The following is a 15,596-nucleotide window of genomic DNA, read 5'->3' on the forward strand; positions in this document are numbered from 1 at the left end:
GTCACATCTGTTTTCTCCTGGATTAAAGCTAAACATGGACAGAGGACTTTAGGCTTCAAGTGCATCAGAGAAATCCTTGAACAATGAGCATTTTCCTCATATGTGCATACCTATAATTAGTAGCATTTTTAGATGCTACATCCACCATGTACCACTGTTCTCTCTGCCAAGATGGAGTCTCTATTGGCAGATCATGCTATTAAGTTCTGAACAAAATCTGTGGTGGAACTCTTTTGAATCTTGAACTATGACCTGTTAATCTAACCATGCAGTTGTTGGGTGAATAAAATGGGAAGACCCTTTTGAATAATAGAACCGAAAAACAGCATTGGAAGGGACTTTGGAGGTCTTCTAATTCAACCTCCTGATCAGGTGGGAGACCCCATATCATTCTGGACAAATGTCTGTCTAATCTCTTCTTGATAACCACCAGTGATGGAACACTCCCAACTTCTGAAGGAAAGCTGTTCCACTGGTTTATTGTTCTCACTGTCAGGATATTTCTCCTTAGTTCTAGGTTGCTTCTCTCTTTGATTAGTTTCCATCCATTGCTTCTTCTCCTGTCTTCAGGTGCTTTGGAGAATAGGTGGACTCCCTCTTCTGTGTGGCAACCTCTGAGATATCGGAACAGTGCTATCATGTCAACCCATGTCCTTCTTTTCATTAAATTAGACATACTCAATTCCAGCAACCATTCTTCATATGATTTAGCCTCCAGTCCCCTAATAATCTTGTATGTCATTGATCTAGTGGTTAAGTCACTAGGATAAAAAACCAGAGACCTTGAGTTCTAGTCCCACTTTAGTCATGAAATCCAGCTGGGTGACTTTGAGCTATCACTCTGTCTCTGCCCAACTCACTGCACAGAGTTGTTGTTGTGGGGAAAATAAGAGGAGACAGGTATGCTGGATACATTCACTGCCTTGAGTTATTTGTAAAAACAATGAAGGTGGGATATAAATAAATAAATAAATAAAATAAGTCAACAATAAACAAGTATGTTTGCTCCATCTCAAGAAAAACTGCCCTTCTGCTTTCTTTGCAGCTATAGAGAACCTATTTTTAATCTTTATTATTTATTGTATTTGCTTATGAAATTTATCCATCTGCCAGACACCAGCTGGACTTTAGGTGATTTCGAGAATTAATGCATTCAAAACAAGGTATCAAATTAAAATAAATCATTTAAACAAATGGAGGAGAAGCTGCCAATCCTAGCAGAAAAGTCCAACAGCACTGCTATGATAAAGCATTTTGGATAGCACAAAATTCTAAAATCTATTGATTTTGGGAAGTAACTTCTTAGAATGAGCCAGTGACAGGCAATACTACTGTATGATGTTGCCTGGTTTACCACATGTAGGAGAGCATCTCTGCAGCTGCATCAACACAAGTTACTTTGTATGATAAAACTAGACATGACTATATGCATTGTATGAGTATAATACTTATAAATGTAATAAATAAATAAAATATACAGACTATAGCATCTTACTAATTAAGCATTTTAATAATCAAAATATTCAGTACAAAATGAGTAGGTATAATCAATATAAATGAACAAGTCCCAGAACTTTGCATGTTTTACTGCTTAAGCTTTTTAAGCTTCTTCCTTCTTGATATAATTTAATTTTTTATTTCAAGAAGGTTTATTTCACAAAAATTCCCAGACTGATGTCCACTGAAACTGTTGTTTGTAATTTCGACAACCTAGCTGTGGAAGAGCGGAGTAAAGGGCTGAAGCCAAAGAATATAGTTTCTGATATAAAATGAATAGTAATATATAATACACCTATCAACTGTAAACTATGAAGATGGTTAGATATAAGATATAAGAGAAGAGCACCACGAACTGGGTCGATATGTCATGCTAAGAAATGGTCTGCAAAACTGAAATTTGTCAAATAAACTTTGATTTGGTTCATTCAACATGCTATGCCTCACAAATCAAAACTTTATTTTGATTTAGTATCTTTTGATTCAGTACCTTTCCTAACTCAGCTATTATTGTTTATTTTGTATCGAATTCAGCTTCCAGTCTCCATTTATCAGACTGTGAAACTGGATAAATGATTTCAAGGCTCTCTAACTTACAGAAGAAATCAGCAAAGACTTGTCCAGCACTTTGTCCAAAAATTAATTGTAAAAGATTAATGCTACACTTTGCTTGATCAAATTCATTGTTCTATCCTGGCCAAAGGTTTTAGATTATAAATCTTTCAGAGGTAGATGGGAGTTGGATTTAACAGCTGGAAGGCACAGATGCCATCTATTCACCAATATAAATAGAGAGCCTCTCATAATCTGGCACGTCTTGATCAACCTGGCTGGGCATGATGGATGCTGTAGTTCAAAGGATCTGTATGACATGACCTTGGAGAAGGTCTTTTGACAGCCAGTTCCATCAGGCTAGGGTTCTGTTTTTATAGAGTAGAAGAACCAAGGAATGGGTGCCTCTATCATGGAATTTAGCCAAGATATAATTGTAGCTCAAGAATCCAGCAACTGGGAGTAGTTTCCCTCTGAGAAACATAATATTCACCCAACCAGTTCCTTCAGGAATACTGGCACCAGAGACAAAACAAAGGGCCTTCTTATTGCTGTGCTCTCTCACTCTCTCTCTCTCTTTATCTCTCTCTGTAGCATTTTCTTTGATAGCTATTTGAGAGGCAAGCAAAAGAGACAGCAGCTGCTTGGCACCCCTGTTGGCTTCTCTCAGCTGTCTGGCTCAAATCCAATTGAAATCCAAAATAAAGCTGGGGTTGAGGCCGTGGCAACAGCCTTTGGAGTACGGGACTTATTGGAGCTAGAAGACTGCAGTTATGGGAGGAAACTGGGAAGCAGCAAGAATGAAGGCAGAGGCTAAGAGTCAGTTAAGAACAAATAGCTATAATGGCCAATTGGTTGGTTGGTTGATTAAAAAAGGAGCTGGGACAATTTAGGAAATCTCCAGAGAGCAAGTGTCTGGAAAGAGGCTGTCAATTAGCTTGGGTTAGGAGCAGGGGTGGGTTCTAAAATATTTTACTACCGGTTCTGTGGGCATGGCTTATTTTGTGGGCGTGGCTTGGTGGGGTGGTAATGTGACTAGGTGGGCATGGCCAACTTTTTTTTTTTTTACATTTAAAAGCATTTTTTCTACAACCTTAAGATGTTGCAGAAATCAATGCTTTGAAAAGCCTCTGCCAATCAGGCAACTCAGCTGGGATTGTCAGAGACTTTTCAAAGCATTGTTTTCTGCAACCTCTTCTTTGAAAAGTCTCTGCCGATCCCAACTGAGCTGTGGGATCATCAGAGGCTTTTTTTTTTTAACTTTTAAAAGCATTTTTTCGGCCGAAGAGGTTGTAGAAAAAATGCTTTTAAAAGTTAAAAAAAAAAAAAAGCCTCTGATGAGATGGGGCAAGTGAGCGGCGACCGGGCCAGGGATTGGTTTGGGGACATGGCCGGCCAATGTGATTACTGGTTCTCTGAACTATTAAATTTTTTTACTATCAGTTCTTGCGAACCTGTGCGAACTGGGAGCAACCCACCACTGGTTAGGAGAGAGTAAAATATAGGTAGTCCTCAATTTACGACCACATATGAGCCCAAAATTTCTGTTGCTAAGCAAGACAGTTGTTCAGTGAATTTTGTCCCATTTTACGACCTTTCTTGCCATAGTTGTTAAGTGAATCACTGCAGCTGTTAAGCTAGTAACATGGTTATTTAGTGAATTTGGCTTCCCCATTGACTTTGCTTGTCAGAAGATCACAAAAGGAGATCACATGACTCCAGGAGCTGCAACAATCATAAATATGAACAGGTTGCCAAGCATCCAAATTTTGATCACATGACCATGGGGATTGTGAAACATGAAAAATGGTCATAAATCACTTTTTTTCCCGTGCTGTTGTAACTTTGAACGGTAACTAAATGAACTGTTGTAAGTCAAAGTCTACCTGTACAGTAGATGAATTAAGATGATCGTGCATATTGACCAATGGAAGCTGTTTTTCCTCAGTCTCATTTCACCTCCTTTTCATCAGATCTTGTGATCTTTGCACCATCTACAGCACGAGTGTCAACTTCACTGGGTCATGTTGCTGTCATGTGATGTATCGTGATGTTTTTTTCCCCTTCCTGGAGCTGGCATGGGCGTGGCCCATGGTGAAATGTAAAATTTGTTACTACCGGTTCTGTCGGCGTGGCTTGGTGGTGGTGGGGGTAATATGACTGAGTGGGCGTTTTAACTTTTAAAACCATTTTTTCTACAACCTCTTCAGCTGAAAAGCCTCTGACGATCCCAGCTGAGTTGCCTGATCGGCAGAAGCTTTCTTTCTTTCTTTTTTTTTTTTAAAGCCTCTGACAATCCCAGCTGACTTGCTTGATCGGCAGAGGCTTTTTTTCCTTTTAAAAACATTTTTTTCTATAACCTCTTCGGCTGAAGAGGTTGTAGAAAAAATGCTTTTAAAAGACTCTGATGATCCCAGCTGAGCCGCATGACCATCAGAGGCTTTTTTTTTAACTTTTAAAAGCATTTTTTTGGCCAAAAATGCTTTTAAATTTTTTTAAAAAAGTCTCTGATGATTGCGCGGCTGAGCTGGGCAATGGGGGTGGGTGGGCAGGGATTTTTGCTACCGGTTCTCCAAACCACCCGCCTCCATCGCTACCAGATCAGGTGATCCGGTCCGAACCAGGAGCATTTCACCCCAGTTTGACAGTCTTGTTGACAGTATCCCAGGCTCCATGTCTGAAAGGCTCTTACATGGATCCATGCTGACACAGCAATCCCCGTTTGTATAAAGGGGGCATTTCCTAATTCCTAACCTGACTAGTTCTGTTCTTTACCAATTCTAAGCCTTAGCTATCTTCATAGGAATGTTAGGGCCTATCCTTCTGGAGACCAATATACAGCCCTCCAAGTCTGGGAATGTCTCATATTTAAGGAAGCAGCTTGCTCTACCAGTTTTGTCCACCCAGGAGATGAGAGGCATGGAGATGAAAAGTATAATTAGCTTGGATGATACCAGTAGACTGTGTGGCTTTTTGCAAACTAATGTAACATAGAATCACGGCACATAATTAACTTATAGAATGTGTTGCTTCAGGACATGCTGATATCAGCAAAATTGTATGGCTGTAATAGGGAATCAGCTACATTTATGAAATGTACTAAAAATCTACCAAAGATTATCTCAGGGTTGTCATCAGGCCAAGGACTGTAATAAGAGGGTAACATGAGATACCGTATTTTCCGGCGTATAAGACAATTTTTTAACACATGAAAATCTTCTGAAAAGTTGGGGGTCATCTTATACGCCAGGTGTCGTTCTCCTGTAACCAGGCAGACCAGCCCGAAAGGCTCTGACGAGCCTTAAATGGCTCTGGCGATCCAAGCTCTGACGATCCCAGCTTTGCCTGCTAATCAGGCAACTCAGCTGGGATCGCCAGAGCCATGTAAAAGGAAAAAAGTTTTCCCCCTCCAGCTTGCTTACCTTAGCTGCTAGTCGCAACGCTTGCCTTGCTTCACTTGCCTGAATCCATTCCATCAGCAAGCCACTCCCTGCCTGCAATCAAGCAGGCAGGGAGTTGTGGACTTCAACTCCCAGAATTCCTCAGCCAGCAAACCAAAGCTGGCTGAGGAATTCTGGGAGTTGAAGTCTACAAGTCTTAAAGTTGCCAAGGTTGGAGACCCCTGATCTATTGGGTAAGTTTTTTTCCCCTTTGGGAGCTTTAAAAAAAATAGTTAATTGGGTTTTTTTTTAGTTGTTCTTTTTTAGACCTAGCCATTTAAAGTTTAGGAAGTTTTAAATTTAGTTTTCATATAAAAATTAAAAAAAATAATATTTGTGCAGCTTTCTGAGATTTAGTGTGTTTCTGTAGTGTTTCTCTCTAACTACACTAACACACAAAATCTCACAAAGCTGTATGTGTGTGTAAAGTGTGAAAGTTGTTTTTTTGGGCTTTTTGTGGCTGTGTGAGGTTCCTGCTTGTTGCAGGGGCCATTTTGGGTCTAGCACAGCTGCTTTTACATTGTGGGTGAGCCAGTTGATGTTTTTTTAATTTTTATTTGGTGTGCGTTGGAAGAGGGGTAGTCTTATATGGCGAGTATAGCCCAAACCCTATATTTTAACAGGAAAAGTCGGGGGTCGTCTTATATGCCCAGTCGTCATATAGGCTGGAAAATACGGTACATGTTTTGTTTCTCATTTCTAGGCTATTTTATTCGGCCAACTATATGAATGATTAAATTTTCGTGTAGCATATACAGTATAATATTTGCAAGCCAATGCAAGTTGATGCAAATTCATAGTCATCATTCAATAACAGAGACATTATGTCTATCCATTAGTGGTTCTACCAAATAGCAAAGATTTAAAAGAATAGTGCAAGCAGCAGTGCACTTTATGATCCCTTTCATTCTTTCTTTCTCATAAACACACTCTTAAAAGCTGCTTTTTTCCTTATATGCAAGTTGTGGCAGATGTCTCCCCCTCTCCCTGGGCTTACTGCAGTAACATCATCAAGTTATTATAGAATATTAATCTGAATATAGTTCATTGCAGGTCAACCATTTGACATTCCCTTCAGCATGCACCTATGCAAAATGGACCAAGCTGTGCTACATAGATCAGTGGCACCTGACTGTATTCAGGGAGCTTTATATGCATTCCACATAGCAATTTTGAAGCCATTTCAATACTGAGGGTTAGACAGATTATGGGTTACCAACTATAAATCTCTGGTCTTGGATTTCTTCCAAATGAAGTCATCCTCAAGCAATCTCAAATTAAATAAGCATTTATCTGAATGAGTGCAGCAATGGGAAGTTGTGTGGAGAATTAAAATACATATTCCAGAAGAAAGCAGTTGCAAACTATGTAGATCAGAAATTGAGCTTGGCTTGAGTGGGACTTTATCATAAATCTTATGAATGTTTTGGGTAAGATAAATGTGATTCAGATTATTTTAACCCAAAAGTTGACTTGCGCATTTTCAAAGGTCTTTCATTACATTAATTTGAATTCATTTGAGTAAATGTATTTGGCAAGGACAAATACATTTTCTTAAAATGTTATTAAGCAAGTACGTATTGGCAAAGGTAGGTTTAACTCTGTGCCTTTGGGGGGGTTACTCTAGATTTGGTAAGTGTCTGGACCAAGGAACTTCGGAATTCATGTCTTCTTTAAATTTCATTTGAGCATTATTATAGGAAATCTTTCTTAAGTAGTGGAATACCCATTTGTGCAGGGATCTATTCAGAGGTGGGTTTCAGCAGGTTTTGACCCATTCTGGAGAACCAGTAGCAGAAATTTTGAGTAGTTCAGAGAACCAGTAGTAAAAATTCTGACTGGCCCTGCCCCCATCTATTTTGCAGTATCCTTTCCCTGCCATGCCCACCAAGCCATGCCACGCCCACCAAACCACACCCACAGAACTGGTAGTAAAAAATTTTGAAACCCACCACTGGATCTATTTCAATAGCTGCATTTCATACTGGAAAATACAACTGGAAAACATCAGGTCATGGATATAATTCCAACTTGTTATCCAAGAAAAGCCTACAGTTTAAAAAAAGTAGGTAAAACTGTTATTTCAGGTAAACTGGGTTTGTTATACTAGATGGATGGATGAACTCAGTCTGGAAGAACCTTTTGCAGATCTTTTTGGGTTTTTTTTTTTAACAAGTTTGTTTTAGCTGCAACTTGGCAGTTTTAATCAATGCAAGCATTTTTTAAATTTATCTATTTGATCCAGATGCTGTTTCTGCTTTCATAGTGCTTGGAAGTCTTGGAGAAATTAACTGTGGCTTCTACGATGGTTGAAAGAAGCTGTGAAATGCAGTAGACATTGTTCATTCAGTCTCTGAAATAATAAGCTTCAATATTCTGGCTTCATAAACCATTGGAAGTTCACTTTGGATATTGTGAAATTATTGTGAATTTATGACTTTAAAAGAAAATTGACAGCTGGTTTGTCTTAAATATTGGAGGTGTTTTAATTTGTCCCAGGCCAAATTATCTAATGTGGTTTTAAACTGTCTTTTAAATTTTGTAATCTATGTGTTTTATTTTTTGGCTGTTCACCGCTCTGATTCCTTCGGGAGTAGGGCAGTATATAAATTTGATAATATAAAATAAAAAATAAAATAAAAATTATATGAACTCACCATGCATTTTGTATAACATTTCTTTGCATAAAAAAATGTTATGCAAAGTGCAGAAAAAAAGTAAAGAAAAGGTAGGTGAGCTCTAGATTCATGGCTTTATTCATGGCTTTAGTCAACTGGGATTTTTACATAACATTATTACAGCCTTATTAATTATATCACCATGATTAATTTTGAGATTATATTGTTAATATATTGTATGTTTCTTTACTCGCTTTAATATTAATTTAATGTACTCTTTAAGAAAAATAGGTAAGTACTTTTAAATTTAGTTGTTGGAGGAGATTCTTGAGAATATCATAGTTAGTCAAAAAAAAAAACACCCCATTATATATATGGACCGTAGAACAAATCAATCCAGAGTTCTTATTCAAGGCACAAAAGCCCAAACTTCTATTATCATATTCTGGATACATTATGCAAAGACCTAGCTCTCTTGACAAGTCTGTGGTACTGAAAAGGGGGAAGGAGGAAAGAGAAAAAGAGGACAACTAGCAGTAAGGTGGATGAAATTGATGACAGTGGTGACAAATGCAATGCTTGAAGACCTGAAGGTCAAGCTGAGGACAGAACATCCTAAAGAAGATCTGTTTATATGGCTACTGAAAATTTACAGTGACTTGATCAGCAGGTTCTGACCAGTTCTGGAGAACCGGTAGTAAAAATTCTGACTGGCCCTGCCCCCTTCTATTCTCTGCCTCCCAAGTCCCAGCTGATCGGGAGGAAATAGGGATTTTGCAGTATCCTTCCCCTGGAGTGGGGAGGGAATGGAGATTTTACAGTATCCTTCCCCTGCCATGCCCACCAAGCCATGCCATGCCCACGAAGCCATACCCACAGAACCGGGAGTAAAAAAATTTGAAACCCACCACTGGACTTGATGGCATCTAATCATTCATGAATCTATTCCATAGCACATTTGACAAACTCGTGGGACAAACTTCCAGATAAGAACATTGCAGTCTCAATTATTATTTCCCCCTTAATCATTCCTAATATTTAAGGAGACACTGTGCTAAAACACGCTAGGTGTATTTTCATCTTCTAATCAATGCCTCTTTTCCAAGGCTCATTTGAACTCCACTGAGGCCATCTCTTTTCTTTCTTGGCAAAAACCAAGACCTCCTATGATATTAATCACCTAATGCATAAATTCTATACTTCTATCCAATTTGGTAAAACCATGTCTATTTAGTTTTTCTCACCCACCTAAGGATGAAGGGAGTTCATTTCTTTCTGTAAACATGAACACAGGGCCACCTTAGGCAAATGGTAGTAGGTGCCAGTTTCTCCTAAACGGTTGATCCTTAAATGCTGACTGGTGCCTCCTTCCATGAAACCAACCAAATTCCCACAAATCAATCAAATCAATCTAATTGGCATTTAATAAAAGTGGCAGAAGCAGTTATTGTTGCCCAATTGGGCATTGTACTAGCTAGAAGCTAAACTGCACTAAATTAAAATACTTAATGTGGGTATAATATCCAGCACTTTGTGAGTTTTCTCCCTTTTTAAAAATTTCTCTGTTCCCATTGCCTCTTCCTTTTGCTTCTTCCATTCTTTCAAAGTGCCAGATGCTTAGTGAGTGAGAAAGTTTAGAGAGCCTGAATTATTGATTAAAAGAAAAAGACAATTTGCATGTTAGCTACTTGAGAAATTCTAAAAACCACTGAATCTCCAAAGCATCAATTGGTTTTATAGACTGGAATATTTGGGAGATTAAAAAACACAAATCTTTTGTGCCAAAATACTGAGAGGTGGCCAACATTTAAGGCTGAGACAGGAGCACTCTTCATAATGACTAGAAGCTAAAATTCTTGTGTGTGAAGTTTACTTTTTTTAACCCAATGATGTGTCTAGTTTAGGGCTTGCATTAGTTTTCATTTAGTTTCCTAGGCAAAGTGATGGGCTGCCAGCAATCATGTTCAAAGGGAATTTTGAGGATCACCATGGCTAACCTTTTCCAGACCGAGTGCCCAAAGCGCAAGTGCGCGCACATGCAAATGCACGTGCATATGCCCAAACCCCCAAAATGTAATGCACATGCGGCCCCCGCACATGCACCCACCCCCTGCACATGGCCCTCCATACGCTCCTGCCCTGCACATGCATGTGCACCCTCTGCACATGCCCCGCCCCTGTGCATGTGTGCACAGCCCCCTGCATGCGTCCCACCCACATGCATGCATGCATGCCCCTGCACACGCCCTGCCCCTGCGCATGCATGGCAGAGACCCAAGCTCCCTAGTGGGAGGCACACGGACATGTGCAGCAGAGCTGAACTGGGATGATGTCTCGCATGTCCACAGAGAGAGCGCTAGGTTAGCCATCACGGCCATAAGGGAACATGTTGATCACAGATTCCCTATCTCTATCCCAGAATGAGATCGGAATAGCATGTGGTGAATGAGTAATGGCCAGATCAGGTGAACCGAGATGGTGGGAGCAGGCAGTAGCTAATGGTATCATCTTGGCCAACAATAAAATTTATGTCAAAAATACTTGCATGTCTGAATGGACTGCATTTAATCCTGTTGATATACCACCAGTAACTGGGTCAATAAATAGCATGCATTTCTCCATTGACTATCAACATAATTTTATGTGCCATTTCACTCCATTCTGTTCATTTCTAAAATGGCAACTGCTGGTGGAGGACCTCCAAGTTTTGGAGTAGTATGTCAACAATATGCTACAGCAGTGGTGAAATGTAAAATTTGTTACTACCGGTTCTGTGGGCTTGGTGGGGGGGTAATGTGACTGGGTGGACAGGGCCAACTTTTTTTAAATTACTTTTAAAACCATTTTTTTTACAATATCTTTGGCCGAAGAGGCTGTAAAAAAAAATGCTTTGAAAAGCCTCTGACGATCCCAGCTGAGCCGCGCGATCATCAGAGGCTTTTTTTTTTACTTTTAAAAGCATTTTTTCTGTGGAAGAGATTGTAGAAAAAATACTTTTAAAAATTTAAAAAAAATCTCTGATGATTGCGCGGCTCAACTGGGCATGGGGGGCGGGCAGGGATGTTTGCTACCGGTTCTCCGAACCACCCGCCACCATTGTTACCGGATCAGGCGTTCCGGTCCATACTGGGAGCATTTCATCCCTGTGCTACAGTATCGTCAGACTAAACCCAAGAATGACATAGAACAGAGTTCAGTTCTTATTTGCTTATACACAATAGACAGAATCTTGCCAGACTAAACGCTTACTATTCCCATCTTAATAGATAAGCCCTAGGAGAGTCTAGAGAATGGCTATACCAACTCTCTTCCTCTGCCTCTTCTCCAGCCTGTGCTGCCTCTTCTCTCCCACTCCCTTTTCTGGAATTTGCACCTTTCCTGGAAAACTGGCCTTCGTTATTTATTTATTTATTTATTTATTTATTTATTTATTTATTTATTTATTTATTTATTAAATTTTTATACCGCCCCCTCTCCCGAAGGACTTGGGGCAGAGAACAGCCAAAATTAAAAAACATACAATATAAACATTAAAATACTATAAAACAAAATTACATTTTTCTTTGGCTTCCCCCAATTTAGAAATCCCTTACCCATAAAATTCACCAATTAAAAGATTTTTAACCCAGCCCGGCTTGCTGAAATAAAAAAGTCTTCAGAGCCCGGTGGAAGGTCCGGAGGTCTGAGATCAGTCGTATCCCTGGGGGTAGCTCATTCCAGAGGGCGGGTGCCCCCACAGAGAAGGCTCTTCCCCGGGGGGTCGCCAGCCGACATTGCCTGACCGACGGCACCCTGAGGAGGCCCTCTCTGTGGGAGCGTTATAGCCCATCAAACCAGCTCATTCTCCCTAGGCACCATCTTTCACAAGTATTAACATCCAGCTCCATTTGTCATTACCATCAACTCCAAAGAAAAGTTCAGTTCTTTAACTTAAAAAAAAGAAAGAAAAGTTAAGTTCTTTCATCATTACCTAAGTTCAATAATGGACTGGATGATGACTGGTCCATTTATGAGGCAATCATAATGCAAGTGCTGAACTGGCTTCCTCAGTTAAGATCAGCCTCGACTTAACTCAAGGAATTTATTATATTGTTAGGGCTACACCATTACTCCTTATAGCATGAGTAGGGTCAACTTTTATAAATGCCATAGATGAGGGAAAACAACTCAAGTATAATTAGACAAATTAGAAGTGCTGTCAGAAAATACAACGTGGAATTGGAGGATAGATGCTCAGTCCAGTTTGGATGGGGATGCATTCCCTCTGAAAGGGCAGATTCGCAAGCTAGGAATGCCACTGGACTTGCAGATGGCAACTGTGATGAGGAGTGCTTTTGTACAATTAAGATTAGTGCATCAGTTGCAACTATTCTTGAGATTTTGGGATTTCGTAAAATTGCCTACACCTTATTTACTTCTGATTTTCGTAACTGCAATACGCGGTGCTGTTTCATTTTCAGGCACTTCATTACCAGCTACAGTAGGTGACATCTTCAGTGCTTTGTGCTTGAAGAAGTGAAGTTTGTTGATTATGGAATATACACTTGCCTGTCCTAGAACCAGTGTCTAGAAATCGCAATTCGTGGTAAATGTGTCCTCTAATTTGTTAACCAGAGCAAAGTACAGGGACTTATGTGATGCCTGTACTGAATGATCTGCATGGATAATTTCAGTTTAGTTTGCAGCCAGCAGGCTCTCTGATTGCAGCAAGCACACACAGCTCTCAGATCAGCCAGCAAAAATTAAAAACAAACCATCAAGAACAATTAATTGGCAAAAATGACATAAAAGACAGGAGAGAGAGAAGGAGAGAGAGAAAAGGAGAGAGAGATGGACAGTCAAGAATTTACATTCTCTCTCTCTCTCTCTCTCTCTCTCAACTTTCCAATATTGAAAACAATACTGTGTGTAATTAGCATAAATAATCCCAAACTTTGCCTGTGGTCACTCCATCCCTTTGTGCATACAGTATAATAGTGATATAACTTGATGCTCACTTTTAATGTCTTAAACACTGACTGAGGGATTACAGATCACACTTGAGCCTGCCTAGCTTTTGAGATCTGAAAAAAAAAAAAAGGCCCTTTTGCAGATATTCCCACTGTCAGAGGTCCATCTATTTATTTGACATTTGTAAGAGGGCTTTTTCTTGTATTGGCCTCAGGCTATGAAATGAATCCCCTTAGGAATTTCACTTGGCCAATCTCTTAGCATGTTTTTTTTTAATCTATAAAGACACAGTTCTTTCCTCAGCCCTTGCTCATTTTTAATATAAATTTTAATATTTTAAAATCTCTTGAGTTCTGTATGTTGTTTTTTTTAAATTACTTAGGCATTTAAAGTATCGTAGTCTGTAGCAGAAAGGCATGGTATCAATAAAATAAAATAAAATAAAAATAAAATAGATATGTTCCTACTGATCTAGTCTGTGTCTTTCACAAAAAGAGCTTTGAGTGTGGGGAATTGAATGAATACCTAACTATTCTTCAGAAGCTACAAAGGCAGACAGGATTTTTTTCCACGCTCAGCAGAAGAGACGACTCAAAGAATTAGATGGCTTTCTAAGGTATCTGCAGGAGGCTTGTAAATTTTAGCCTTGGAAAAGCCTTTAAAAGAAGAGAGATCACATCTACTTATTCTATAGCTCTGCAGAGTCTTTTGATCTTTGCTTCTGCAGTCCAATATTTCCAGTATCGGAAGCCAAGTGAGATTCTCCTTCCCCTTTGCCTGCTGTTAACATTCAGTCTGCACTCTTCTGCCGCTAGAAGGTTTATTTCCATGCAATAATTAACTTACCAACAGTATAAAGGGAATCACATGGTTTCTTCTTCTTCTAAGTATTCATAAAGCAAATCCACCAGGGAAGCCGGGAAAAGTTATTCCAATTGGGCTTGCTTTTAAGAGCTGGAATGACAATTGCAGCTGCCTGGCACCAGTCCCATATTCTCTGCGCTTCCTGTCTGCCAGAATAGAAGATTGGCTTTCTGTTGGGGAAGAAACGGTCATAAAAAGAAAACTCCAAACATCTGAAATCTGTTTACCAATTACAGTGAAAGATGTATTAAATGTGCTGGAATTCTTTAGGCCATTTGAAACTGAAAACTGTCGGGCTGCAGGAAGCAAGAGGGCCAGCAAAAAAGCTGCTGGAAAGAGCATTAAGCCGGATTGGGATAGTTTTGAGGCCAATATCAGGCCGCTCCTGGTTTCTGGCACCGATTTGCTGCAAGTCTGGGTAGAGACAGATGACAGTTAAACCCAGCCATGACCATTCATCATATGGAATGCATATTCCAGCTGGCTAAGCTGTGAAATTGTTGCCTGGTTTGGTGCTGCAATGATTGAAACAGTGTGAGAGAAGACTACCCCTCTGCAGATGTCAATACGTTCATAGAGATCCTGTCCCTTGAGATCTCAAGCAAATCAGCAGAAAAACCTATTTTTCCAGGCCTTTTGTTCGGCCCTAAATAAGTGAAGAGTTGGGATCCTACGACTTTGCAATCACACCACAAGAGGACCACCTGTTGAATGGCAACTACATAAGGAGACTATCCAAATGTTCCTGTTTGATCAAGCCCTAAGCCCAACATATTCCCTTTCCAACATTCTCTTCTCAACCCTGACACAAATGTGCCTTCTGTAACTTACTTTTTTGGTCCTGTTTCCACAGTGCTCCCTTTCTCTAGTCCCCAGTCTCTAGTGAGTGAATGAATGAATGAATGAATGAATGAATGAATGAATGAATGAATGAGGCTTAACTGTCCTTGGTCCTAGTGGTATTGATGTGGCATTTTCCTCCTTAATCCAACACTCTGGAGGGAAGTCAAGTGACTGCTATCCCTGAAACAGAGTCAACAGGAATGAGATAGGAATTTGCATAGGGGAGAGCAAATGTCCTGCTTACACGCTTTGACTTTTTGACTATCCTGTAAATCCTAATGTGTTTATATAGAAGCTTCTTTATAGAAGAAGCAATTTTGTAAAAAACGATGTCTCCATTTTGCAGAAATTTCACACCTTATCTTAACAAAATCGTTTAACTGTCTAAAAGAAGGGTGTCCAAATTTGGTAACTTTAAGACTTGCCTGCTAGGGAACTCTAGCAACTGGAGTCCACAAGTCTTAAAGCTGCCAACATTGGACACCCCTGGTCTAAAGAATGGGACTGAGTATATTTTCCATATTTTCAAGTCATGAATGAGGTTGTTCATTGCAACCCAAAGGACAAAGTAAGTGTGAAGAGCCAATGTTAAAAAAGACAAATGCCTTGGCTCTCAACTTGGAAATGTTCCTTTTTATTCAAAATCTTCATTTCCTGTGTTTGCTAATTCTACTTCCTATACATGATTAAAATATAGTAGGTTTCTTGGCAGTTTCCAGGCAGGCATATCATAGGAAGAGGAGAAGGAGGTGATATATTTGTGGAACTACTAGCTCTCTCAGACCTTTCATTTACTGGATACAATTTGCCCTTCAGGACACAATGCAAATAC

At 39.6% G+C, this 15,596-nt stretch overlaps 1 long non-coding RNA gene across 1 annotated transcript in view; it reads right to left on the reverse strand.

Moving 5' to 3' along the window:
- LOC148116859 (uncharacterized) overlaps nucleotides 1-14,315 on the reverse strand; it is a 30,031-nt gene extending 15,716 nt beyond the window's left edge. Inside the window, exon 1 of the long non-coding RNA XR_015731448.1 lies at nucleotides 13,904-14,315. This is a non-coding gene — a long non-coding RNA (uncharacterized LOC148116859). The remainder of the gene's footprint in view (nucleotides 1-13,903) is intronic.
- Between the last annotated feature and the right edge of the window lie 1,281 nt (nucleotides 14,316-15,596).

The sequence above is a fragment of the Pantherophis guttatus genome, chromosome 1, assembly GCF_059756535.1.
Source record: "Pantherophis guttatus breed Tessera chromosome 1, ASM5975653v1, whole genome shotgun sequence".
Taxonomy (NCBI): domain Eukaryota; kingdom Metazoa; phylum Chordata; class Lepidosauria; order Squamata; family Colubridae; genus Pantherophis; species Pantherophis guttatus.